The 27,839-nt window shown below is 35.0% G+C and overlaps 2 protein-coding genes across 2 annotated transcripts in view; one reads left to right on the top strand and one right to left on the bottom strand.

Moving 5' to 3' along the window:
• The window catches only part of LOC145265505 (uncharacterized), a 55,561-nt gene extending 55,147 nt beyond the window's left edge, over positions 1–414 (bottom strand). The window contains exon 1 of the mRNA XM_080121404.1: positions 289–414. The gene's annotated coding sequence lies outside the window, so the exon portion shown is untranslated. The remainder of the gene's footprint in view (positions 1–288) is intronic.
• Positions 415–600: 186 nt separating this feature from the next.
• Positions 601–27,839, top strand: part of LOC145265507 (prostaglandin reductase-3-like) — a 104,718-nt gene continuing 77,479 nt past the window's right edge. Inside the window, exon 1 of the mRNA XM_080121408.1 lies at positions 601–682. The gene's annotated coding sequence lies outside the window, so the exon portion shown is untranslated. The remainder of the gene's footprint in view (positions 683–27,839) is intronic.

The raw sequence follows: 27,839 nt of genomic DNA, 5'->3' as shown, positions 1-27,839 counted from the left end.
TATAATAATCCGCTGAAAAAAAAAAAAATAAAAATAAATAAAATAAAAGACGAAAATTAAAAATATAGAGGGGGTTACCGCTCGTCGTACACGTGAACCAAAAAAACAAAAACGTTAAAAATTATAAACTGAAACAATTTTGTCGTCAAAAATTAAAGAATACAAACAATTTTCAGAAATCCTTAAGTAATTTGAAAACACATTATGAAAATAAAACCTCAAAAGTTTAAAATAAATAATAATAATAATAAAAAAACAATTTAAAATGATTACTTTTGTTTTTTTTACCTTAGAAAGATATGATGTTGAAACAACTGTTAACGTTTCAAATTTGGCGCAGTTAGGGGCAGATAACTCTAAGATTTTATTGGGTGGCGCCACTAGTCGTTCGGAGTTTTCAACGCTGTTTATATTCTCGTCATAAAATAAAAAAACTGCGCTTGTTTGGAATAAGAACGAAAATCAAAATAATGAAATATTCACCAAACGAATTTTATTAATTTTTTTTTTTTTTTTTTTTAATTTTACGTATATATATATGTGTTATTTATTTATTTATTAAAAGAAAAAAAAATAATTGGATTCGAAGACCCCCCCCTCCTCTCCCTCCCGGTGTGTTTGCAGTATCATGGTGGCTGAATGAGAACTCTGTCTGGAATCGGATTAGCATAGACGAACAAAGGTACAGTGACGAGGATCACCATAGACCCGCTCCCCAATCTTCTGAATGACCTTGTACTTAATTTTTGGGGCATTCCTGTACATTCTTTGGCCAGCATCTTTACACCCTCAAAAAATCCTTTAAAATGACCAGAAAATAGGTTTTCGAGAGTGCTGAAAACAAAAATAACGTTTAAAATTTCAAGAAACAAGTAGTTTCCAAGATATGAAAAACTCATAGTTTTAAAAAGTCGGGGATCACTTTTCTATATTAATTAAACGTACAATGAACACCCACTTTATGGCCATCATTATTGCTTAGTCAACGTAAAATGAACACCAATTAACGTTAAAAGGGTAAAAATGGCCTGGTTGACCAACACTAAACCTACCGTAAAAAAAAAAAAAAAAAAAAAAAAACTTATTTGTAGGTTTTCGGGTGTGCTGAAAACGAGTATCGCATTTAAAATTGGGGCCGACAACTAGTTTTCACGATATTCAAAAGATCCTTAATAAAAAATATATGCGCTTCGCTTGCGTCCGTAGGTGTGTCAGAAATTTCGTGAAAAATAGTGAATAATTCCACCCCGTCTTTCCAAGGTTATAACTCCTCGAAAAATGTAATTCAAGCCCTAATTTTTTTTCAATTAAAGGAGCAAGGACCAAGGTTTCATTAAAAAAAAACAACGTGTTTTTTTTTTTTTTTTTTTTTTTTAAAGGTTTTAAACTTCGGACTTTACAGGTAAATTTCTATAAAAACACTACTTTTTTTTTGTTTTAAATTTGAATATATTATTTATTGACCTTTTCTGTTCAATTTGTGATATATAACACTTTGGTGAGTAAATTAATTATTTACTTTTTAATAGACATTTCAAAATGGGAGGCGTGAATTATTCGACCCCCTGTCTTTCCAAGCTTATAACTACTCGAAAAATGTAATTTAAGCCCTAATATTTTTTTTTCAATTAAGGGAGCAAGGACCAAGGTTTCATTAAAAAACAAAAGAAAAAACAAACAACGTGGTTTAAAAAAAAAGGGTTTTAAACTTCGAACTTTACAGGTAAATTTCTTTGTTTTAAATTTGAATATATTATTTATTGACCTTTTCTCTTCAATTTGTGATATATAAAACTTTGGTGAGTAAATTAATTATTTACTTTTTAATAGACACTTGAAAATGGAGGGGGGCGTGAATTAAAAAAAAAAACGTTTGTCTAAAATATTATATTCAGTTTATTGGAAAGAGCATAAAATTTCACATTGACCCTGGAAATATCGTAAAAATAGAATCAATAGAAAAATTTTGATAGATTTTTAAAGTTTAAAAATTGAAAACTATTGAGTTCGTAAAATTCATTACTGTTTTTTAAAAAAAGAAAAAAAATATTTCTATTACTTTTAAAACAACTTTAATAGTTTATTTTGGAAGTATAATCCATAAAGAAAATAAACAACCCACTTTTAAAAGAGAAATTCCGGGTTTTTTTATATTTTATTCGCAGTTTCGTGTTAGGGGTGTCAAAAATTCCTACAAAAATTCTGATACACAATGCGCATACAACAATGGCCACCAAAATATAACAAAGAATTACCTTGCTTATCCGGAAAACTGCTTATTTGCAGAAAATGTAAGTGCGATATTTTATGTTATAAGTGGTGGCCATTGTTGTACACGCAAGCGCACACATATTTTCTATTACAGGAACCTGCAGAAAAGTACCTTCAGTATCGTGAAAGCTAGTTGCCAGCCCCAATTTTAAATGCGATATTCGTTTTCAACACACCCGAAAACCTTTAGAAAACCCTTTTTATGGTAGGTTTTAGGCAACAAAAAAGGTGGCCATAAAGTTGGTGTTCATTTTACGTTTAATTAATATAGAAAAGTGATCCCCCACTTTTTGAAACTATAATTTCTTCATCTTGGAAACTACTTGTTTCTTGGAATTTTAAACGTTATTTTTGTTTTCAGCATCCCCTAAAACCTAGAATAGTGGTTATTTTATAGGATTTTTTGAGGGTGGAAAGATTCTGCATCTTTACTGAAATGTCTCAAGGAATATGTCGGAATACCATTTTTTGTTTTGTCTTGTACTTTTCAAGAAAATAAAAAAAATATATAACTAAAAATATTGAATTTCAATTAAAACAGTGATATCTACTTAATTATGTCGAAATTATGATATCCGAAAATTACAAAAAATGCAAAAATACAAAATTAATTATTAATGAGAATAATTTTCGAAAAATTTGCAAGTTGTACTTAATAAACAGATTCCAAACGTTGAGTTACTTCCCTTGTTTAAGTTACATTTCAAATATAATGCTGGCAGATCAATGGATCTGAAATCGTGAAAGTACAATGTTTTGAAAACATGTACTTTAACGATTTCACAAATAATGCGTTGTGAGAAAATCCTCACATAGGCATTTGTCCTTGACAGAATGGAAGAAAACCAAACAGAATTACAGCAGACTCACCGTAAATTTTATTAAAGCAAAAAGATCCATAGTGCAAAAGATGCGTCATCATCAGCTATCTGCCACTATCGGCTGGTAACGTCTCCAAAGGGATAATAGTTCGTCTTTGATAAAACCTGGGTAGAAAATTCCACCGACAAAGAACTGCGCAGGTTGAAGTGTTGAGATATCTTCCAAGATGGATACTGCAAGTCTGGTTGCCTCCTGGTGTCCTCTTTGATTCAGTCCAATGGCGGACAAGGCAGGTCAAACAGTAGACCTTAATTTCGTCTCTGACAGACATTAATTTGTAAAGAAGAAAGTCAATTGATTCACAAAGCACAAAGTGTGCAAGGATATAATAATTTGCCCAACATAAGGGCATTGGTGCTTGCAAATGATAATATTTCGCTCCACATTTGGGCATTAAAATGTCTCAAAGTAACAAAGTAATTTTGCTGCTTCGAGTAAGAATTCGAGTCCATTCAACCCTGCATCCTTTTGAATTCTGGTGATGTGAAGGGATAATTTTGGCGTCAAGAACATTCTTGTTATAACATGCAATTTGATTGATTCAAACAAATCTGTGCGCGGACAAACCGTCCAATAAAGAGCCTGCTTATTTCTGCAGAATTTCTTACAGAGTAAAATATTGGCGATTTTACACATGAAATGAGATGTGCCCAATGTTTTAAGTTGGTTGTTTGGTTGGTTTTGTTTTACGGCATATCAACTCTTTTCAGGTTATTTAATGCCGAATCCAGTTATTTTAAGAAAAATGTTTTAATAGAATATATTTGTTTTTTTCAAGTCAGTTTCTGTTTAACCCATAGTTGGGACCCTAACAGGTACTACCACTCTGGGTCAGAATGGACCTGGGAGCAAATGAAAATTAAAGGGTGGCTCCGCATTCCCCAAAGTCTGCAAGCGGGGGCCTCACCATCGAGTATAGTTTAAGGTCATATCCAGGACCAATGTTTTAAGTAATAATCTATATAGTAATCTATATAATTATAAAACTCGAATGACCTTGTAACAAGTGTTGTAACCCAACATCCATTTTATGACATCTGGTTGCGCATGCATACATAAACATAAACCCATAACAGCATAAACAAATAAACACAAATCACTGGACCGGTTTTGTTTGAACAAATGGACGTCTTTAGAAAAGCGAATATCTTAAATTTATTGAATAAAAAACTTCAAGATATGGGAAGCATGATTACAAATAATATGTATAATCATCAACCTGTTTCATATATACAATATATATTATACTAAATAATCAACGCGACATTAAAACGTATTGTTTTACTTTGTACGTTTTCAGGGTCCCAATTTTTTTTTTGCGTTTAAATTATCCAAATAAAATTGTTAATACTTTCTGCTTTTTTGTTTACATCGTTCATTTCTGTATTATGTTTTAGTTATTTTAACGCAATTTTCTTACAAATAAATCTACTCTAACCTGTTGACAACCATAAGAGCATTTTACAACGACGATTTATCCACTGCCTTCCTTTTCTTTAATTTATTCTCCATTTTTTAATACACCTTTCTTAAAAACATTTATACATTTTCTTCTACATTATCAACATAAATAAATAACCCTGAAAAAATTTTTTTTTTAAATTGCATTACAAATAAATAATCAACGCAACAATAAAACATATTGTTTTACTTTGTACGTTTTAAAAGTCCCAATTGTTTTTGTTTTTTTTCACGTTTAAATTAAGGTATATCAAAATTTGAATGTAACTTTAAGTATTATGGTATCTGTTCAGTGCACATTTACCTATAAGTATGGCAAACCACTTATAATTCAATGGCTTTTTTTTCCTCAAAAATAAGCAATTATAAACAGAACGACTCATAGAAATCCATCTATATTCTTTTTTAATTTTAATATACTTTCATAGAAATGTTTCTGTTATGCCACAAAAAGCTATTTTCTTTACGTCACAAGTGTCACGCTCGTACATTAATTCCATAGCTAATATAACATACTAGGTAGTCTAGTATATTACTAATTACGGCATGACAATTTAGTAGATAGCATTACTTTTAGTTGAAATCGACACAAAAATTAAGTAGAAAACATTGTCTTTTTTTTTTTTTTTTTTTTTTTTTACACAATGATCACCACTTATCAAGGCCCGAAAGCCACTCAGGGATAAGGGTTATTGCAAGTACATTACGTTAGTGTGGAGATTTGATGAAGTGTTTACTTAAAGGGGCGGTTCATTAGGAATTTGTTAACGTTGAACTTGAACACATCCAAGTTGTAGTCCGGTGGGAAGCAGGCAGACGGAACAGAGTTCCACAGGCGTGCAGTTCTAAGAAAGAAGCTTTGCTCATGGAATCTACGTTTGGATTTAGGCACAGATAAAGAGTGGGGGAAACATTTGACAGTGGATTCAGCTAGACGGGTGTTTTTCGTGAAAGATTGGCGAGGGGGGACCAGAGATTGGAGTTCAGACGAGCACCTGCCATGGAAATAACGATAAAACAAGGATAGGCTCGCAACGTCTCTTCTGTGGGAGAGAGGTTGCAGGGTAGAGAAAAGGGCATCCCCCACTAAGCCATGAAGTCTATTTTGTACTCTGTCAAGGCAGGATAGGCTGTTTTTAGCAGCTCCTGCCCAGATATGGCAACAGTATTCCATCCTTGGACGTACTTGGCTTTTATATTTTTTTTTTTTTTTTTTTTTTTTACAAAGGCGTCACCACATTATCAAGGCCCAGAGGCCACTCAAGGATAAGGGTTAAAGAGTGTACAGTAGAAATTGGTCAATATAGTAATCATTAGTAATGAAAATTTGGTAAATTTGATAACTTATATGGAACGGCTCATCAAGAACTTATTTACTTTAGACTTGAACACAACCATATTGTAGTCAGCCGGAAAGCAGGAAAACTCTATATAGATAGAGAATTGCATCAGTAGTGAGATATCTTCTGGAGCGGTAGAAGGATCCCACCATCTTTCCAGCGACCTTGGCAACAGACTTGATGTACGTGTTCCATTTCAGATCAGGAATAAAGGTCAAACCCAGAAGCTTGTCAAAACACGGAGCCTCACCCTGACGAGAGCCATCCATCACAATTGATGCCAGATGGGGATCAGAGCGTTGATGATGTAAGGATAGGAGTTTGGTTTTGGATGCATTAAAGGTAACCAGCCACATCTTGCCCCACTGAACCACGCGCTCGAGATCAGAGGAGAGAGAATCAGAGAGAACTTTGTCATTTACAGCCCTTGATGTGTTGCCGTAGATGGTTGTGTCATCAGCATAGATGTCAATGAATGATTTAAGTATGTGTTTAGGGAGGTCATTGATGTAGATCAGGAAGAGAGTTGGGCCCAGGATTGACCCCTGAGGGACTCCAGCATTTATATTGCAGGCCTCCGATTTTTGTCCATCTACCACTACTCTTATGAGCCTATCGGAGAGAAATGATTTAATGATTGAGAAAACATTTCCAGTTATATCGTAGTCAAATCTTGTGAAGTAGACCCTTATGCCATACCTTGTCGAAGGCCTTTGATATGTCAAGAGCAATTGCCCTAGAAAGGAAGCCTTTGTCAAGAGATTCACTAATCCTGTGGGATATAACCGTCAGCATATCTGCGGTAGATCTTGCAGAGCGGAAACCATATTGTGTGTCACTAAGAAGGTTATTCCTGCTGAGGTGGTTGACTATTTCTCTATTTAATATGGATTCCAGCAACTTACTCATAACACACAGGAGACTTATAGGTCTGTACTGAGAGGGAGATGACTTATCACCTGAATTCTTAAATACAGGGCAAACTGATGAGGTCTTCCAGGGAGTCGGAAAGCACTTCTCCTTAAGGCAGCGCTTAAATAGTTTCGTAAGTATGGGAGCAAGTTCTGGTTGAAGCTTTTTTAACACTATAATTGGGATGTCATCAGGATCAGTTGCTTTACTGGAATCTAGGTTCTTGATTAGCTTGGTGACCTCATGCACGGATATTTGTATGTTACCTAGCTTGTTCTGTGTTGTAGGAGGAAATATGGGGAGTTGATGGCCTTCGTCGCATAGGGTAGAATTAGCTGCAAAGTTCTTTGCAAATAGTTTGGCCTCGTCTGACGCTGACGAGATGACCTCTGGTTCATTGATAATGGTTGGGATAGTACGCACACTTCTGTTCAGGATCCTATTTGTTATTTGCCAAAACTGGTGGGATCCAAGCCACTGATCAGCTACCTTGGATTTAACAGACTGGGCATATAGCTCTCTTGCATTTTTTATTACTCTTACAGTGGTTACTGGCAGTCCTGAAAGCAGCTTTGGTCTCAGTGCATCTATTACGTTGGTAACTATGGAAAAAGTGATTTCTGTGCGCGATAGCAGCAGCACATTCTGGGGAGAACCATGGCTGGCTGTTAGGTTTTTGTTGGAATTTTTTAGATGGTATGAATTGGTCTATGCCTACAATTAACCATTCGGTCAGATCTGATACTATAGAGGACACTTCCTTTTTAAACATGGAGTGCAGAGGTAAATCAGATATGAATGTACGGAAGCTATCCCAATCAGCCATAGAGTATCGATATACAGTACGGTGGAGGGGTACGTCTGGGGGCTTCTTACATTTCGTTTTTATCTTAACTGATACGACAGAGTGGTTGGAGGATCCTAGAGGAGAATGAACGGAACATGAACATAGCTCAGGGGAAGTTGAGAGAAAAAGGTCTAAGAGCCTTGCATATTGACTGGGTGTATCGGGCACACGGGTGGGTTCGCGAACAATCTGAGTGAGGTCATAAGCAATGGCAAAATCATGACAAAACCTCTCCTCATCATCTGTCTTATTTGAATGGGTCAGCCATTCCACGTTATGGACGTTGAAGTCACCACAGATGTGGATGTTAGCCGAGGGATGTGAAGACAGTATGTGGTCTATTTTCTCAGATATGCTCTTAAAGATAGTAACTCCGCTGTTGTGGGGCCTATAGAGGGCAAATATAAATGCAGTGTTGTTAGCAAATGCAACTCTGAAGCACGTATAGGGTAAATTAGGATCTTCTCTAGAGATATCCCTGCCACACGGGAAGCCATATTTAATGTAGGCACATATTCCATGCCCATGGCTATCTTGGGTGTCAGATTTAGCTGTTAAATTAGAGTATCCGTTAATTATGAACTCATCTAGGGAAGTGGTCGGCCCTATTCCAGTTTCACTTAGAAATAATATGTCCGGTTTTGTCTCCTGTAATTGGGTTTCAACCTCTGGAAGGTTGGAACGTAGACCCCTGATGTTGGAGAAGGAGAACTGGTAGTAGGGTTCTACGTTGGAAGATGGGGTTCTAGGTTTAATCGAGTTTTTATTCTGGAGATATTTCATGTTGAGGTTTTGGGATTTGTGGAATAGGTCGGCATATTTGGTTAGAGCAGTACAGAGAGGGTAAGTAAGAGAGAAAAAGACAGGAAAATTTTTTTTGTAGCACACGAAAAGGTAAAGCCATAACAATTAACCACTAGTATGCCATCGAGAGGCCCCACCAGAGACTACTGCATGGTCCAGATCCACTCACCAAATGGCAATACAGCAGTCCCAGTACTTTGCGCCTGCTGATAGGACAGCCTCCTTAGTGGTTAATCCAAGGTTCGGGTCCCTGACTATCAGGCGGATAACGTCAGCCCAGACAAAACGTTTACCTCCAGCACCCTTACTAGTGACATGGCCACAAGGACAGACAGAGGTAGAAAAATTTCCGACATCTCAGACTACTGGTCACCAAGTACTACCGACCTTTAAGCAGCTTTTTCTTCACCCTTTGTCAGAAAAATCACTCATTGAATGAGGACTGAATGACAAAATAGGAGAAGCGAGAGTTACTGGAGCTGCTGATAACACATCGACTGTATTATCTACAATGCAAATTTAATTTTTTGATTTTCGTTCTTATTCTGAACATGCACTAAACTGTAATATTTTAATGCAATCCCTTCTTGGAGAAGGAGCTAGGGTGCAAGCCCAGGGTGCAACCTAATAAAAAAAAAAAAAAAATACCGAAAATTTTTATTAAGTACGTTCTCATCACCAAATGAAATTACCATGGCTCTTACAAGGCTGATTTTGATCTCGGTTGTTCGAATTGAGCTGTTTTTATTTAATAAATATGGTGAACTCATAAAATTTGATTTTTTGGTTTCCACCTTAACATTTTCCTTTAAAATGACAACTCTATAGAGTTTTGGATATGTTGAAAACGAATATCTCATTTAAATTTTAATTTCCGCCAAATAGCTCTGTAAGTTAAGAAGTGCCACTCACTTTTTCATATAAATTTTTATTAAAATGATCCCTCATTGCTAGGACATTTTAACTTTTTGGGACAGGTAACTAATTTTTAATATCTGTCTAACCCTTATCTGACTCGCAATGTTGTAAAATCACCTTAAAAAATAAAACCTGCAGAATTTATCTCCCATAACAAAAAAAAGTGCTTAACAATTTTGAATCCTAAATCATTAAAAAGCCTTCATTAAATTGGGCAACACTTTTCATGCCCACCACCATTCACAATTGAGTATATTTTTTTCTGCTCTGAATATTAAAAAAAACAAAAAAACAAATACGATTAAAATATTTTCCAATATTTTTTTATTTTCGGTTTATTTGCATTATTTTTTTTACTTTCCCGAATAAAATTAATGTTAAAATATAGTATCTGTTCTGATACTATACTCTATCTTTTCTGTCCTTTTGTAAACGAAGAAAAACTTCTTTAAGATTGAGGATTAAAAAATGTGGCCCCAATCTCGAATGCCTCTTTTTGGGAGTGGCAGGGTTCCCACTACATTAAAAACTGACCTTGTGTTTAATTTTGCCATCGTAGGAAGGCAATTAAATATATTTTTTTTTCACAAGTAGAAATCTTTCTGCTTTTAATGTTTACTCAAAAATAAACGCAATAAGATTCACTGAGGTGTTAACATATACTGCATCTTAGCAAAGGTGGTTCATGCTGACAGTTAAATGTAATAATAAACGTTGAAAAAATTAGTAAAAATAAGTAAAATTATGAATGTTAGCTCTTCAGAGAGACAAGTAAGTTGGAACAGCACATGCATTCGTTAAAGTGTAGAATAGTTAAGTCGAGAAATTGTAAATGATAACAAAAATCAGTAAATACCTTTTACCAAATGCAGTAAAATTCAAGTATCTTTTATATATGCCAAAACTGTTTACTTTCTTTTTATTTCATTTCTTTTAGCTGTCTTTACAACAAATAACTTGTTGCTTGTCACTTAAACGTTGTGGACTTCATTCTTGAAAAATTGTACATAAAAAAAAAAAACTGTGACTACCATTAACTCTAATTTTGAGAGTACAACTCGAACTTAGAGTTAGTAGAGAATGAGTCATTTGTTTACAACTTTTTAGGAATTAAGTCTCCCCACCTGTTAAGCGATAAATAGATATTTGATTATTTATTTTTTTATTAGTTTTAGCACATTAAAAGTATACAGGTCGCTAGATAACTAAATTCTACAGCGTTTGGTATAAGTGTTTTTGCTGTTGTTGCTTTTTTTTTTTTTTTTTTTTTTTTTTTTTTTACAAAACCACATTGAACAACTGTTACGTGGAGATAGGTAACCAACCCAGAACATTCTACATAAGGAACCGAGTCACCGGTTTTTACCGTACCCTTGTAAAAAAACAGAGAGTTCCTCCCTGAATGTTAATACGCTGTATTTGTCTCTATGTAAATACATAAATAAACTTCTCTTTCAGTATTCAAACCACTGTGTATATTTATTTATTCCTTTCACGGAATACTTTATCTTTGATATGTCCGAATAATAGGCCGCCTTAGGACATATCAACAACATATTTTGAAAATAGAAAAAAAAAAAATAGTTTTTGCACATTAAAAGTATACAGGCTGCTAGATAACTAAATTCTACAGCGTTTGGTATAAGTTTTTTTGCTGTTGTTGCTTTTTTTTTTTTTTACAATTTTGACTGTTAACATTTCTACACTTTTACCAAGTGAATAAGTACTTTTAAATTAAGAGGAATGCTAAACTTATTTAAACTATAGACTGGAACGCTTCCCCATAAAATGTACTTGGAAAAATTTATTTTATAACAAGTTTTAAGAATGGTTAATTGAAGAAAATGTCACAAAAAACAAAAACAAAAAAAAACAGTCAATAATTGTTACCAAAGGCAATAAATGCTACTTTTCTACTTATCTGAATGAGATTAGTTTATGCTTTAAAGTATTTTCAAACACTTTTCTTTATTTTTTAAATCTAAAATCGCAAATGTGTCGATGTCAAATATCTCCAGATTTTCTAGAGAAAAAAAAACAAAAAACGCTAACTGCTAGATCAAAATATTACCTGCTAGATTGCAAACAAAATCTCCAGATCTAGCAGGAAAACCACTAAATTGGCAACACTGCACAAAACCCAGCTCATAATTTTCTAGTTACGAGCAGGAAACTTTTTTTTACTTTTTTTTTCAGGTAAAAAAAAAAAATGCAAGGAAAAATAATGCTTTACCATTTTTAAAAAATGGTTCCCTGTCTATAAAAATAGAGAATAATGAACTTGAATTGGTCATTATCATTAGTCTCATCTCTATATAAATAAAATGAACTCATTTTTTCCGGTCGGATTTTGACCTTAATAGGATTAAAAATCAAGATATTTCATGCAAATATAATATGCACAAACGGCAGAACAATATCTGAGGTGTGTTATAGGCTTATTATTTCTCAAATTCCTCGATAATCTTAGATTTCTATACTTTTTCTGCTGAGAAGTCACGGCCAAAATCCGTTAAGATCAATGGAAGTGGTAAAATATTTTCTCTCTAATAAATTTCTCCTCCTCCTGCCACCACTTAACACCGTTTGGGGATCGTTCACAAGGAACAGTTGAGAAGAGAACACTGGTTTGGCTTTGTAGTTCTTTCATGTGTAGTTATTTAAAATCACTAAACTAAGCTGTAGTGCTCTGTGGCGTAGTGGTTAGCGTGCTGGACAATTCACATTATATTTTCACGTTCGCGCCGACCTACCGTAGTCGTTTTTTTTTTTTTTTTCCTAAACAACTGGAATGGACTTTTTCTTGGTGGCCGAACTGTTAACGTTGCAGATGTTTTTTTTTGTTTTTTTCTCACACTTTATTTTCCTACTTTTACTCATGACTCCGGGTTTGATCCTTCCTACTTACCTACCATAACATATTTTAAAACTCCCCCCCCCCGTCCCGGAAACAAACACTCGGGCAACGCCGGGTACCCCCGCTAGTTGTTTATAAAGATGGCTACTGTATTTTTCCAGCTTAGTTTTCATTGTTGCATTAAGAAAAAAATGAGAAGAATGCAGAAATCAATTTCACTCTAAATAATTTACATGACTGAAACAGGAATTAACCAACCTATCTTGTTTAACTTTGCTCTCATAGAGAGCCAAGTAAATACACATTTGCTGTTGATTATGCAGTATAGTTATCAAATGCAAAAAAAAAGGGGTCCAAAATAGTGGTGGGACGATTAATTGGAATCGTTAATCGTAAGAATCGTGTATTTTGGGGGAATCGGAATTGCATCATTAAAAAATACCTTAGATTAACGATTCTTTCATTATGATTCTCTTATATTTTTAAGTTGAACTGTTTGTTTGAAGTGAGATTAATGCTCTCCAAAATTTATGATAAAAACATCATAGAACTTTTCATATTTGATATGATGTACAAGAATTTTATTTACTTTAAAGGCAATCTTTATTTATCTTAATGAGTTTCGAAATTTCTTTGAATTTTTTTCTTTCTTTAATTCTTTGAATTAAAAAAAAATTTCTTTTTTACTTTTAGCTTAACTTGCTTTTATATTTCACCATTTCGTTTTTTAGTAATAAATGCTTCTCTACATTATAGACCTTGTGTCTAACTCTGCCCTCGTGGAAAGGCAAGTAAATAGGAAGTAATATGGAGGCTGAAAAAGGTTTTTCGACCACCATAAAAGCATTACAATACATTTAAATCCTGAAGAATTTCTGCCATGCGCACTTGTTGTTCTAAGTTAACTAACCACTACTTGTGTTTCAAACTTAAAAAAAAAAAAAAAACGGAAAAAAAGCGCTTTAAAATAGTAAAACACTAAAGCATTTTTCGTTTTGGAAAGGAGGTTTCAGGCGCCCCTATTATCCCAAAGAACCAGCTATGTAAACACTTTTCAATATTTTCCAATAATTATTTAAAATAATTCTTTATAATCAATTTTTATTTAAAATTAAGAAATTATTTTCTAAAATATTTTGTTTATATATGTTTACATTTTGTTTTTAAGTAAAATTAAAAAATTAATTAAAAAAATATTGTTTATATCCATCTTCATTCAAAAGGGTTACTTTTTGGTAGCTTCACCGGGTGTTAATCTAAATTTTATGAATGTCAGAACGTGGCTCGTCTGCCGGACCTACTTATCTAAGCTTCACCGATTTTTGCCAACCAATGAATCCAGGTGAATAAAGGGGAGGAAGATCAAAAATGAACTGAAAGCAGACAATCGAGAGATCTGAAGCTGGAGGGATGCTGTAGATCTAGTTTCAGGTCGAAAACAATGGTATATTCATATTATTATTCATTGGCCTACTGTTCTCATCTTGTATGTGATTTTCACAATGTTTCGGTCGATGTAACCCTCGACCTTCTTCATGTGTATCTTGTCGAACTTGGGAATGTTTCTGTTGAACTCAGGAATTTGGATAGAATTTTGAGCGGAACTCTTTATTTACTTCACAGGGGTAGTGTGCTCTTGTTCCATCAGCCATGACTGGATTGAGGTCCTAAAAAATTCGCAAATGTATTTTTTCGGTCGCCCACGCTGAGGATTGAACCTTCAACCTTCAGGAGAATATCACTTTTACAATTGATTTTTCCCAGTACTCTAACCACTGCGCATCGGGTCCTTGCTTGAAGTAAATAAAGGGTTCTGCTTGAAATTCCGTCCAAATTCTCGAGTTCGACAGAAACATTACTGAGTCCGACAAGATATAACTGAAGAAGGTCGGAAGTTACATCGACCAAAACGTTGTGAAAATCACACTCAAGATGAGAACAGTAGTCCGATGAATAATAATACAAATAACCAATCCCCATCTCAAAAATACAGAAACGTTGAAACAATGGTATACTTTGACTGTTTCATATGTTGTAAGATGCAGGAGTTCCTAAGTTTAAATCTAACTCTGCAAATGATTTATTACCTTAGCCAACCACTGATGTTTCAAGGTGAAAGTATCCTGTACCTCTATAAAGCCACCATGTATGGAGTACTGTTGTCACATTTGGGCTGGTGCATCTGCTGCTTGTTTCTCACTCCTGGACAGGGTTCAAAAGAGAGTCGGCAACCTGATAGGTCCTGAACTGTCATCTAGGCTTCAGCCTCTGTCCCATTGACGAAATGTTGCACCCCTCTGTCTGTTCTACAAATATTTTAATGGTGAATGCTCTGACGAACTGCAAGCACTTGTACTTCCTCGACGTGACTACCCCCTACAAACCCAACAAGCAACTAAGTCCCACCCCTTTACAGTAGAGATTCCTAGGTGCAAGAAAGCCTTTTACTCCAATAGTTTCTTCAGCAGAACTGCAAGTCTTTGGAACTCCCTTCCAGGATTCTGCTTTCCCAACTGTACTGATATGCAGAGGTTCAAGTGTAATGTGAACAAACATCTTTCTACCCATCTCCCTTCATAATGCCCCTGCAAATTATGTCCCCGATAGTAGTCCCCTACTTCAAAGTGGCACTGTGCCTTGTTTGGGGTGAAAATTGAATAAAAAAACAAACAAAAAATGGCATATTTTTTCATTTGGAAGCAAGCTGTTGGCATTATAGCAACATCATGATAGACGCTTGTACAAAAGTAATACTACACTTGGATTCATCTTATATATTTTTTTATCGAAATCTCTCTAGACGAGGTATGAAGCCACTTGATGTAAGGAGCTAAAAAGAATATATGAGGGTCGTTACAAAAGTAAGGCCTCCTATTTTTTAGCTCATAAACTAAAATGTTGAAAGGCTACAAAGACGAGAGTGGTACCATTAAAATGAACGACCTTTTGTGTTCCAGAATTTATTTTTCTAAATAGTCACTACCATTCTCAATGTACGTTTGCCAACCTCTTTTGATGCCTCAGTCGTAAAAGTCTGGAGCATGCTTCGTCACTCACATCTCTATCGTCACTCTGAAATCAACGAACCCATCTCTTAACTGTGCTGACATCAATTGCATAAGCTTCATTGATCGCTTCAATAAATTCAATGACTCATCTCTGCTTCTGATACACGTTCATGACAGGGCTTGCTTTCTTAGTCTCAGATTAGCAATAGCTGACACAGGGAGTTGAAACTTTCAAGTTGTGAATGCATAAGTTTAATCATCATAACAATGCAATTTGCTATCTTCTTTGATCTATTCTGGCGGAATAAAAAAAGCGACATTATTTTTGGTACGCTCCTCATGCTATTTCAACGACAAACTAACCAACAATAAGTCTTAGAATAGATTCTGACTCACAAAGCAGCAATTCTTCCCCCTTTTTCAGAAACACCACTCATGGAATGTGAGGACTAAAGGATCAAATACGGAAAATGAGTTATGAGGCTGTCGAGAGTAAACTCAGGGTCCACTTTCTATTCTCATTAAATTTTACGCAAGAAAAATTGTAGTTGATCTTGGTATAGGTCTTTGTTTTCTATTTTATCCTTGGACAAACAAAGATTTGTTTTTGTTAACACGTGACTGAACTATGAGTTGGTCTTTTGGCTCAGAGCAAAGTACAGTATCTGCTTTAATACTACACTTTATCGATCTGTGGGCGCAAATACTTCTAGACTGAAGCAATTTTTTTTTTCTTAGTTCAGAGTGCCCTTATTTTGGGGAGCTATATTTTTCCGGCCTTGTGTCTAACTCTGCTCTCTTGGGTAAGTAAGTAAAAAAGAAAGTGAACTATGCCTTTTTTTCCTGCTTTGAATTTCTTTGTTACCATAAAGAATGTTTGAACAAATGAGTCCATCTCGAAACAGCCAATTGTTTATTCAAGCAAGTTAGCGAGACTAAGTGAACATGTGGTAATAAATAAATACCCCCCCCCCCCACTTCTTTGGATGCAAAGTTTTCCGTTGTCTGGGAAACGGAGTGACTTCATTATTAACACTACTCAACTCTGCGTGTAATGTTGTCCAGGAACCAACACGTTATGGCCTCAGTCACAAAGTAGACAAAGAATAGAAAAAAATGGATAACACACAATTAACGATACTGAAAAAGTACATAGCAAGCATACCCGGTGAACCAAGTGCGAGTGAAATACAAACGATTGCACTGAAAGGGACGGCTAGAATCCTGAAAAGATCTCTTGGTTGAACTCACTAAAATAGGGGTAAATGTCAGACATCTGGTTGGATGTCCCATCCCCTAGAAGAAAAAGTTTAAGAAAAATGAAAAAAAAAAAAAAAATCAGCAACCTCTTAGTTTTGTAAATATCATGTTTCTAAAAACTTACAATTGGTTGACTAGCTTAATTAAAAACTTTATCACAATAAGTTAAAAATTTATACGCCTCTAGGGTTCCCTGATAATAATTATCAGGGAACCTTAGGAGTATAAATTTTTATAATTTGTGTAAACTTACTTTCAACTAGATCAAAAAATTTGAAACCTTACAGTACAGAGCTAACCCCTTTTTTTTTTTCTGCTAAAACGTGGCGACTTTTACAGCCGAGGAAGGTCGGAGGTTACATCGACCGAAACGTTGTGCAAATAACACTCAAGATGAGAACAATTGTCTGATTAATCTAAATAATACAAAAAGGAAACAACTTCAACTCACCTTTCCTTTGTAACTGTAGTTTTATGTGCATTGATTTGCATGTCAATAAGGCTTTGCCCCCAAAAAAGACCTTATAAAAAAGACTAAAGTCAAGAAGGCAGGGCAGTCGAGTTCTTCGAACCGAATTGAACAGGTTGAAATTTAGAAATGGCGCTTCTACAGAATTGGGATGAGATTTTCGGAAATCGTAAAACTGAATTTCACATGAAAACAATGGTATTTACGTGTTCCTCGTATTTTTAAGATGATTATGTCAAAAAATTACCAAAATTGATAAGGTAGAAAATTTTTTATTAAAGAAAATAAAAATTAGATGGAAACGATCGTAAAACACAGGAGAGTTCAACATGGAGGTAATTTTCCGTTCAAATTAAACAAAGATGACAAAAATTTTTCACCTGCTAACATGATTAAAGTTATTTTGTTTAATAAATCAGTAATATTCAGGTAATTCCGACTGCATAATTTGGAAGTTACCATTGTAACTTATTAGAATTGACAAAAAAAATCAGTTGAAACCATTGTTTTTTTTCTTTCTGAAAACTCCATTTATTGACTACAAAATCTCATCCCAATTCTGTAGAAGCACTGAATCTTTTTGGTCCCGCGACAAAAGGAGAGTGGACCTGTAAATTCACCCTTGTCTGTTTGTCCGTCGTCTGTCTGCACTTTTCTCAATAACTACTACTTGGAATTTAAAAAAATTTTGCACAAACATTAAACATGATATGAGTAAAAAAGTTATAGAACGGATTTTCCGGGAAAACTCTGGTTGTCCCCCCTAGGGGTGCCTTTCGGGTTAAAATGGCTAAAATTGACACTTGATGCCTTGGATTTTTATAAAACTTTCTGAAAAGTTGTAACTAACTGATTTCTGTATAATTTTGTTTGTCTATACTTTGCGATAACTCTTGGGTGTGTAATGTTTTAGGACTAATAAAAACACTCCATTTTTGGGACTATTTTACCATATTTGTCCAGAATTTTCTGTGTGTATCTATTTAGCAGTTTTGCATGGTGCTGAACTCAAATTTAAATATGTTAAGGTTTTGGAGACTTTTGGGGATAAATGGGGGGTGGCAAATGATGGACTTAGCCATTTCTTTTTTTGCATGGTGCACAACTCAAATTTACATATGTTAAGGCCTAAAACTGCACCATTTGTTCATTTTCACCAGGATTTTACGTACCCTGTGGACTTCTGGTGCTAAATGGGGAGGGGGGGCAAATGCTGAACTTTGTCATATTTTTAATTCCTTGTTCACTGTGCAGTCACAGGGGATCATGCATGCTTCGCCGTTTTTTTTTTTTTTTTTTTTTTTTTTTTTACAGTAACAACGGCATTTATTTCCTCCTTGTTATAGCCGTAACATCACCCATGTGATCGTTCCTCAAACGAGATTTTGAACGTTCCCTCATTCTGTGCTCCACGTCTCTCCCATGAGTGTCCTCCTTTTCTTTTCATAGTCTTTTTTTTTTTTATCGGTGACGTTATTTCGCATACATTTGCATATAGCCATCCACGCTATGTTACATTTGTTCGTTTTGTTATAAATCGTTCTTTTAAGTTACAAGAATAAAGGGTAAGTGTCTGAGTATTAAAAATGGTTTCATGCTGTGTTTTTTTTTTGTTTTTGTTTTTTGTTATATATGGAATCATTTCTCGTTAAAATCCATTTAGCATTATGCATGTAAACTTGAAAAAACAAAGCATGCTTAAAAGATGTCAACATTATGTCAATAAGCAAAATCAAAACAAGATGGCGACCGAATTTGACCTGATGTTGTGTTTATCTAAAAGCAAAATAATGTTGACAGATTTCAAGTGTTTTTCTCAAGTTTACAGGCATAAAAATGAGTGAATGATAAACTCAAAATGATTTGTCATTTATTAATGCTTAACAAAAAAAAAAAAAAAAACAATTTTTATTTATTTATTTTTATTTTGGAGTCATCATTTATCAAGGTCCGAAGACCACTCAAGGATAAGGGTTAATGAATGTAAGATGGTAGTGTAGTAATAGTTAATGGTGTAAATTGGGTAGAATTTGATTATTTATGAGAACGGCTCAACAAGAACTTGTTTACATTGGATTTTAAGGCTACTATGTTGTATTCAATTGGGAAGCAGACCAGCATAACAGTGTTCCACAGGTAGGCAGTTCTTGGAAATAAGCTTTGTTCATGGAATCTGCATTTATCTGCACAGATAGTGGGGGGAATCGTATATAGGGATTGTAGCTAGTTGAGTGTTTTTTTGTGAAAGTTTGTAGATTGGAGTTCAGTCGAGCATTTGCCATGAAAATAATGATAGAGCAGAGACAGGATTGCAGCGTCTCTTCTGTGGGAAAGAGATTGCAGAGAAGAGAAAAGGGCATCACCTTCTAGGTTTCGAAGTTGGTTTTAAACTCTACCAAGGCAGGATAGGGCGCGCTGAGCAGCTCCTGCCCAGATGTGGCAACAGTACTTCATTTAGGATGTACCTGGCTCTTATACGGAGGATTGCATCAGCAGTGAGATATGTGCTGCTGCCATTGCGCACAGAAATCACTTTTTTTGTTGCTTCCAATGTAATAGATGTACTGAGATTAAAGCCACTTTCAGGACTGCCAGCAACTACTGTAAAAAAAAGTAATAAAGAATGCAAGAGAGTTGTATGCTCAGTCCGTCAAGTCCAAAGTAGCTGAGCAGCAGCTTGGTTCCTACTAGTTTTGGCAAATGACAAACAGAATTCTAAACAGAAGCGTGTGCTCTTTCCCAACTATCATCAATGGATCTGAGGTAATACCGTCAGCATCAGACAAAGCCAAACTCTTTGCCAAGAACTTTGCAGCTCATTCTACTCTTTGCAATCAAGGCCGCCAACTCCCAGTATTTCCTCGTGTATCTGAAAACACGCTATGTGTTATACAAATATTTGTATATGATGTTGTCAAGCTAATCAAAAACCTTGATAGTGATCCAACTATTTTTTCCAGCGAACAGATTTGATGTATGTACTCCAATTCTGATCAGGAGTGAAGGTCAGTCTCAGAAGCTTATTAAGAGATGGAACTTCCTCAAGATGAGAGCCGTTCATTTCAACTGGGGCGTGATAGGGGTCAGAGCAATTATGATGAAAGGAGAGAAGCTTGGTTTTCGATGTATTGTAACCCCACTCTGCTGAAGCTCGGCTAGGACTCCTTTTTGACTGGAAACTCCCCTAAGGTCATCCCTGTCAGTCCGACATCTGGCTTTTGAGTTCGTCAAGGCCAGAAAGTGTTATGTTATTATTCTAAGTTCCTGCCATCAATTTTAAAGGCAAAATATATTTCTCTGACTTCCAAACAATATCTATTTTGACAATGAAATAAAATATATATTTATATTCTCTAAAGCCTCGGGATATCTGCCGTCACCCGGGAACGGTTTAAAGCTATCTTACCATAATTATTCGGCCTTCCTCAGGCTGCTGGGGGGATCTAAAGCTCCCCAATGAAGGGCAAATTGCTCCCTCAGGTTGATTACGTCACAGTATTAAAATAAACCCGCCACCTTTTCCCCATTGCACCACATTCTATACAACATTTCTTTTTTCTCGTATTCTGCTCTGGCTGTGATCTTCAGTGCTTACCAAGTTAAAAAGACTCATGAATTGTAGGAGGGGAAAAATGTTTCTGATAAAGGAGGAAGAATTGCTGTTTTCTTAGTTGGAATCTATCCATCTAATTTGAATGATAGAAAGTGGACTTTAGATTTACTTTCGGCAACGTCATAACTCTCAGGTAATTTATTTTGTTCATTAGTCCTCACTTGCTGTCAGTGATGTTTCTGACAAAGGGGAAAGAATTACTGTTTTCTGGGTTGGAATCTATCCATCTAACATTTATCGGTAGCTAGTGATCTTGAAATAGTATACATTTTTTAGCTCCTTACATCAGGTCACTTCATGCCTTGTCTAGTGCAATGTCCATATATATATATATATATATATATATATAGTGGGGGTACCTAGCGTTGCCCGGGTGTGGAGAGGTTTTATGGTAAGGGGTCCCTAAAAAAATGTTTCAAAACACCCTAAAAAATGAAAATAGCAGGTAGGTCCTCGGACGTACCTCTCCATCATAAAGTATATTGATACTCTATGGCTGACTGGGATAGCTTCTGTACATTTATATCAGATCTACCTCTGCATTCCATGTTTAAAAAGGATGTGTCCTCTATAGTATCAGACCTGACCGAATGGTATAGACCGTTTCAGACCTTCGAAAAAGTTCCAGCAAAAACCTAACAGCCAGCCATGGTTCTCTCCAGAATATGCTGCTGTCATTGCACACAGAAATCACTTTTTTTTGTTGCTTCCAATGTAATAGATGTACTGAGACTAAAGCCACTTTCAGGACTGCCAGCAACCACTATAAAAAAAAGTAATAAAGAATGCAAGAGAGTTGTATGCTCAGTCCTTTAAGTCCAAAGTAGCTGAGCAGCAGCTTGGTTCCCACTAGTTTTGGCAAATGACAAACAGAATTCTGAACAGAAGCGTGTGCTCTATCCCAACTATCATCAATGGATCTGAGGTAATATCGTCAGCATCAGACAAAGCCAAACTCTTTGCCAAGAACTTTGCAGATAATTCTGTTCTTTGCAATCATGGCCGCCAACCCCCAATATTTCCTTGTGTATCTGAAAACACGCTATGCGACATACAAATATCTGTATATGATGTTGTCAAGCTAATCAAAAACCTTTATTCCAGTAAAGCAGCTGGCCCTGACGGCATTCCAATTATAGTGTTCAAAAAGCTTCAACTAGAACTAGCACACATACTTACAAAGTTATTTGATCTTAAGGAGAAATGCTTCCCAACACCTTGGAAAATTTCATCAGTATGCCCTGTATTTAAGAATTTAGGTGATCAGTCATCTTCCTCTCAGTACAGGCCAATAAGTCTCCTGTGCGTCATTAGTAAGTTGCTGGAATCTGTGTTAAATAGAGTAGTAGTCAACCATCTCAGCAAAAATAACCTTCTTAGTGACATGCAATATGGTTTCCGTTCTGCTATATCTACAGCAGATGTGCTTACAGTTATATCTCATAGGATTAGCGAATCTCTCAACAGAGGCTTCCTGTCTAGGGTAATTGCTCTTGACATATCAAAGGCCTTTGATAAGGTATGGCATAGTGGACTACTTCACAAGATCTCCAGCTACAGCATAGCTGGAAATGTCTTCTCAATTATTAAATCATTTCTCTCTAATAGGTTCATAAAAGTAGTGGTTGATGGGCAGAAATCAGAAGCTCTTAGTATAAATGCTGGAATCCCTCAGGGGTCCATCCTAGGCCGAACTTTCTTCCTGATCTACATTAATGATCTTCCAAATCATGTCCTTACATCAGTCGTAGACATTTAGGCTAATGGCACTACCATCTATGGTAGCACATCAAAGACCATAAACGAAAACGACCAAGTTCTCTTTGATTTTCTCTTCTCTGATCTTGAGAATGTGGTACACAAAAGGGAAAAAGGTGGCTGGTTACTTTTAATGCATCTAAAACCAAACTTGTATCTTTACATCATCAACGTTCTGATTCCCATCTGGCATCAATTGAAATTAATGGCTCTCGTGTTGGGGAGGCTCCATGTTTTGACAAGCTTCTGGGCTTGACCTTTACTCTTGATCTGAAATGGAACATGTACATCAAATTCATTGCCAAGATCATTGGAAAAATGGTGGGATCCTTCTATCACTCCAGTAGATACCTCACTGCTGATGCAATTCTCTACCTATATAAAAGTCAGATATGTCCAAGAATGGAGTACGATTACCACACCTGAGCAGGAGCTGCTAGGAAACCTTATCCTGCCTTGATAGATTTCAAAATAGACTTTGCCTAGTAGGGGATGCCCTTTTCTCTTCCCTGCAACCTCTTTCTCACAGAAGACACATTGTGAGCCTGTCTCTGCTTTATCGTTATTTTCATGGCAAATGCTCAGCTGAGCGCCAATCTATGGTATCCCCTTGCCAAACTTTCATGAGAAACACTCGTCTAGCTGAATACACTATCAATAATTTCCCCTACTCTTTATCTGTGCCTAAGCCTAAACGTAGATTGCCTGAACAAAGTTTCATTCTTAGAACGGCATGCCTGTGGAACTGTCTTCCATTTGCCTGCTTTCCAGCTCACTACAATATGATCGTCTTCAAGTCCAATGCAAACAAGTTCTTGATGAGCTGTTCTAAATTTCTCAAATCTCCACTACTAACGATCACTATGATTCTGATACTGTACACTCTTTAACCTTTATCCTTGAGTGGCCTCTGGGCCTTGATAAATGGTGAATCCTATATAAAAAAAAAAAGTTTTTTAAATAAAAACACACAAAAAATAATTGATCAACAGAGGCCCCCTCCCCAAATTAACCAACCCCCTGAGAAAAATAAAAATAGCAGCGCAAAACAAAAAAAAAAGTAGTAAGCAGGCAGGCAGGTAGGCAGGCAGGCTCGAGCCTGTAATGCTAAAAGGAAAAGGAGGTGAAAAAAAGGTAACTGTTTAGTCGTCTGCCTATGTGACTTGGGGTTTGTATTACTGTACACATAGATTCAAAAAAAGTTGTCAAAAAACAAATATATAACAAATAAATGTTATCAAAGGCAAGATAAGTTACTTTTTACTGGATATAATTTTCGTGTTTTTATTCAATGTAACATGTTTATTCAGCTCGAAAACCATACAGTGTTTAACGATGTATTGGAACATTCAAGATGGCGTCCGATTCTCTCTTTAACACGGTAAGTTTGGGAAAAGTTGTAATAAATAATAAACTAGAAAAAATACTGTTAGAAATTCACTCAATATATGTTACCGTGACATAACTTGACATATATTCGGTGGTTTTTAATAGTATTTTGTCTAGTTTATTATTTATAATACCTTTTCCTGAACTTACCGTGTTAACGAGAGAATCGGCCGCCATCTTGAATTGTCCAATACATCGGTAAACACTGCATGTTTTTCGAGCTGAATAAATATGTTACATTGAATAAAAACATGAAAATTATATCCAGTTTGGTAGAAAAGTAACTTATCTTGCCTTTGATAACATTTATTTGTTATATATTTGTTTTTTGACAACTTTTTCGAATCTGTGTACAGTAATACAAACCCGTGACTTGTAATGTCACAGGTGTTAGAAATAACATGTTTTATGCATATGTCGATGTTGCAAGGCGTGAATGACTTTGCAAAAATATTGATGAAAAACGTGACCCCCCTCCTTGTAGAAAACGGCCCAGTTGATGGTGAAAGAATAAATTTTTATTCTATAGATAGGCACTAGACCAAGTCATCCGGAAGTAGAAATCTCCTGTCACTCTAGTAAGCCATATGCTAGGTAACAGTTGATAAAAAACCGCTGGCGGAATCTCTAGTGCAAAAACGTTAAGTATTTTTATTTTTTAGTTTTTTTATTTTTATTTTTTTCTAAACTAATCCTAAATGTTTTGTTACATTGTTTTAAATTTACTTTTCGTGTTTTATGTATTTTGTCTGTATTTCTCCTGTCTTTTTGTCTGTATTCCGTCTTATCTGTCCCCCCTCCTGCTACAAAGCTGAACGATGAAAACAAACAATCAAAATGCCGGCAACTAACGAAAAAAAAAAAAAAATAAAATAAAAATGCCGGAAATTATTCTCTATTAGAGTAGATAAACTTAGGACTTTATAAAAAAAAAAAAAAAAAAAAAGCTAGAATTTTTTTCATTTTTTTTTTGTTTTTTAACAAAAAAAAATGTAAATTAGATATTGTTTACACATAGAAGCGTTACGACTTTTATTCTATAGATAGGCACTAGACCAAGTCATCCGGAAGTAGAAATCTCCTGTCACTCTAGTAAGCCATATGCTAGGTAACAGTTGATAAAAAACCGCTGGCGGAATCTCTAGTGCAAAAACGTTAAGTATTTTTATTTTTTAGTTTTTTTTATTTTTATTTTTTTCTAAACTAATCCTAAATGTTTTGTTACATTGTTTTAAATTTACTTTTCGTGTTTTATGTATTTTGTCTGTATTTCTCCTGTCTTTTTGTCTGTATTCCGTCTTATCTGTCCCCCCTCCTGCTACAAAGCTGAACGATGAAAACAAACAATCAAAATGCCGGCAACTAACGAAAAAAAAAAAAAATAAAAATAAAAATGCCGGAAATTATTCTCTATTAGAGTAGATAAACTTAGGACTTTATAAAAAAAAAAAAGCTAGAATTTTTTTCATTTTTTTTTTTGTTTTTTAACAAAAAAAAATGTAAATTAGATATTGTTTACACATAGAAGCGTTACGACTTTTATTCTATAGATAGGCACTAGACCAAGTCATCCGGAAGTAGAAATCTCCTGTCACTCTAGTAAGCCATATGCTAGGTAACAGTTGATAAAAAACCGCTGGCGGAATCTCTAGTGCAAAAACGTTAAGTATTTTTATTTTTTAGTTTTTTTTATTTTTATTTTTTTCTAAACTAATCCTAAATGTTTTGTTACATTGTTTTAAATTTACTTTTCGTGTTTTATGTATTTTGTCTGTATTTCTCCTGTCTTTTTGTCTGTATTCCGTCTTATCTGTCCCCCCTCCTGCTACAAAGCTGAACGATGAAAACAAACAATCAAAATGCCGGCAACTAACGAAAAAAAAAAAAAATAAAAATAAAAATGCCGGAAATTATTCTCTATTAGAGTAGATAAACTTAGGACTTTATAAAAAAAAAAAAAGCTAGAATTTTTTTCATTTTTTTTTTGTTTTTTAACAAAAAAAAATGTAAATTAGATATTGTTTACACATAGAAGCGTTACGACTTTTATTCTATAGATAGGCACTAGACCAAGTCATCCGGAAGTAGAAATCTCCTGTCACTCTAGTAAGCCATATGCTAGGTAACAGTTGATAAAAAACCGCTGGCGGAATCTCTAGTGCAAAAACGTTAAGTATTTTTATTTTTTAGTTTTTTTTTTTTTTTATTTTTATTTTTTTCTAAACTAATCCTAAATGTTTTGTTACATTGTTTTAAATTTACTTTTCGTGTTTTATGTATTTTGTCTGTATTTCTCCTGTCTTTTTGTCTGTATTCCGTCTTATCTGTCCCCCCTCCTGCTACAAAGCTGAACGATGAAAACAAACAATCAAAATGCCGGCAACTAACGAAAAAAAAAAAAAATAAAAATAAAAATGCCGGAAATTATTCTCTATTAGAGTAGATAAACTTAGGACTTTATAAAAAAAAAAAAGCTAGAATTTTTTTCATTTTTTTTTTTGTTTTTTAACAAAAAAAAATGTAAATTAGATATTGTTTACACATAGAAGCGTTACGACTTTTATTCTATAGATAGGCACTAGACCAAGTCATCCGGAAGTAGAAATCTCCTGTCACTCTAGTAAGCCATATGCTAGGTAACAGTTGATAAAAAACCGCTGGCGGAATCTCTAGTGCAAAAACGTTAAGTATTTTTATTTTTTAGTTTTTTTTTTTTTATTTTTATTTTTTTCTAAACTAATCCTAAATGTTTTGTTACATTGTTTTAAATTTACTTTTCGTGTTTTATGTATTTTGTCTGTATTTCTCCTGTCTTTTTGTCTGTATTCCGTCTTATCTGTCCCCCCTCCTGCTACAAAGCTGAACGATGAAAACAAACAATCAAAATGCCGGCAACTAACGAAAAAAAAAAAAAAAAATAAATAAATAAAAATGCCGGAAATTATTCTCTATTAGAGTAGATAAACTTAGGACTTTATTTAAGTAGTATACTTAATATATACTATTACTGCAAGCTTGCCTGTATTGAAAATACTTTCTTCTTGTTTTCGAATCCTACCTTATATAGTTAGCCTTATGTTCAAGTACATTCGAAATATAATACAGTGCAAAGAAAGTCACTCATGAAAACGGACCTCCTAAACTAAAACCTTGAATAATTATTTAAACTCTAATGTAAATTAATATTAAGCAGTCGTTACAAATTGATAATAGTTAATTATTGGATTTTAATTAATTATAAGATGAAACTTTAATGTTTCAAACTAGATAGATAACCGACAAACTTCCACCCATTAATATGGGAGGGGAGATTATCACCAAAAGTGTCATGAATTATTAAGTTCGCACCGGACTTACTACTTAGATATAAGTCACTTGTACCCATTCCCCTTTCTCCTCCCCCCCCTTTTTTTTTTTTTTTTTTTTTTTTTTTTAAATGGAGAGTAGATAATACAGTGGATGTGTTATCGGCAGCTCCAGTAACTCTCGCTTCTCCTATTTTGTCATTCAGTCCTCATTCAATGAGTGATGTTTCTGACAAAGGGTGAAGAAAAAGCTGCTTAAAGGTCGGTACTACTTGGTGACCAGTAGTCTGAGATGTCGGATATTTTTCTGTCTTTGTCTGTCCTTGTTGCCATGTCACTAGTAAGGGTGCTGGAGGTAAACGTTTTGTCTGGGCTGACGTTATCCGCCTGATAGTCAGGGACCCGAACCTTGGATTAACCACTAAGGAGGCTGTCCTATCAGCAGGCGCAAAGTACTGGGACTGCTGTATTGCCATTTGGTGAGTGGATCTGGACCATGCAGTAGTCTCTGGTGGGGCCTCTCGATGCCATACTAGTGGGTAATTGTTACGGCTTTACCTTTACGTGTGCTACAAATAAAAAAAAAATTCCTGTCTTTTTCTCTCTTACTTTCCCTCTCTGTACTGCTCTAACCAAGTATGCCGACCTATTCCACAAATCCCAAAACCTCAACATGAAATATCTCCAGAATAAAAACTCGATTAAACCTAGAACCCCATCTTCCAGCGTAGACCCCTACTACCAG

The sequence above is a fragment of the Euprymna scolopes genome, chromosome 40, assembly GCF_053919585.1.
Source record: "Euprymna scolopes isolate OS-2025 chromosome 40, ASM5391958v1, whole genome shotgun sequence".
Lineage (NCBI taxonomy): Eukaryota > Metazoa > Mollusca > Cephalopoda > Sepiida > Sepiolidae > Euprymna > Euprymna scolopes.
This window is presented reverse-complemented; position numbering and strand designations above follow the sequence as displayed.